We start from the raw sequence: 1,773 nt of genomic DNA on the forward strand, positions 1-1,773 counted from the left end.
CAGAAAACTTGCTTAAGATTGCACGGCTGACAGGTGGCAGACAAGAGTCTGAAAGCAAGCAGTTAGGACTCGAGGATGCTGTTACCGTGTTACTGTACGCTCACTTTATGCAAAGTTCAGGCAAAGGTGGGGTGGACTGTGACACCTTGGAAACAGTAACTGGTGCCACCCCCGTATCAGCCTGTAACACCTGGTTTTATCAGACTCAGAAACTTCAAGTTTAAATCAATCCTCAGGATAGAATTAGGAGGCTCAGGTGCTACTTGATTTGCCATAGGCCCGTGTCTCAAAAGAATGTCAAAAAGTCCTTGCTAGCAGCTTTTTACTTTTAATGAATTCACAAGGCAACTTGGAGGCAGCACAATGCCTTATAAATAAAAATTTTATCTTCCTTGAAGTAAATCAGTGCAATCATATTCCTCTCAAGAATACGAGCAGTATCAGGGCCTAGCAAGGAAAAAAGAGCTCCCACTATTTTACAACCTGAGTCTTGATGTGTGCAAAGCAATTTAGGAGTCCAAAGGAATTCCTTACTCATGGACTTTAAAACTTAGTGGCTTCAATGGCTTCATTTTAAAGACTAAATTGAGACTATTAACAAAGTAAAAGACAAATAACTGAGAACACAAATGCAATCTTTATCAGGTATATATGATTAAAAATGTCTGTGTTTAGGTTGTTCTACAAATTAGCTAGAAAGCTGGAAACATATGGAAAGAATATTAACAAACAAGAAATGGAATAGTAGCTAATAAGGACATCAAAATAACAAAGACACCCCACAGATACATTGCAGAAGTGGATACGGTGTGTGCCATGTGCATACCCATCAAAGCACTTTAATTACAGCAAAACCTTAGAATTCCACATTACAAAAGTGAGCTTCCAGATCATGTCATACAGGACGGTGCTTTCAGGGTCAAATTTATGATTTGACCAGAAAAGCTCCCCAAATATATAATTTAGTGGGTTTGTTGGGTGGAGGGGGTCCTATTCATCAAATAGAAAAGGCAAAAGGAAGATCATGTGTTTATGTCCATTAAGATTTCTGCATGAAAAGTACACATGCTAAATGATGAAGCATTAGAGACATCTTTGGAGCCAGTGGAACCAGTGAGGGGAAAGGCACCATGATGCACAGAGAAAACTTTCTAACTCCACGGGCTTTCAAATTGCTTCACAATGAGTTTTCACTCACAGAGAATTTATACACACACATAGGCGTAAGCAGTGTGGATGCAAGGGTGACCCCACCCCAGCTATTTAAAACTTATTTATGCAGTCTAAATTTTATGTCTATAAAATAAATTAAATGTTATTTAGTTTAGTGAATATATTGGATTTGAGGTGTCTATTTCTCTTACCTGGTTTTCCACTGCTAAAACAAACTCCAAAAGTCGAATACTTTATGGAGAAAGAAGGTGTGGTTGGCTCAGAGTTCTGGGGGCTAAAGGTCAAAGAGCAGGTGGTCTAAGACTAGGTGGCCCCATGTGTCCAGACTCTGCTGAGCACCACTGCAGCTGCATCACAACATGGCAGAGACAGAGGCAGAAACAGATGCATATAGAAAAGGAAACAGCTGGGTGCAGAGAGAATGGGAGAGGGGTCTTGTGTTATAACAACTTTCCCTACAGAGGTCTAGCTTATCCTGCAAAAGCAGCATCAGTGGGTCCCTCCCCGAGGTGGGACCCCTGATCCTGCAACTTCCCCATCTCTAGAAGGGTCTTTCACCTCAACATCGCCTCACGAGAGCTCATTTGCTGGGGGAAGCTC

The sequence above is a fragment of the Cavia porcellus genome, unplaced genomic scaffold (assembly GCF_034190915.1).
Source record: "Cavia porcellus strain 051 isolate PalLab524CR breed Dunkin Hartley unplaced genomic scaffold, mCavPor4.1 scaffold_26, whole genome shotgun sequence".
Classification (NCBI taxonomy): Eukaryota; Metazoa; Chordata; class Mammalia; order Rodentia; family Caviidae; genus Cavia; species Cavia porcellus.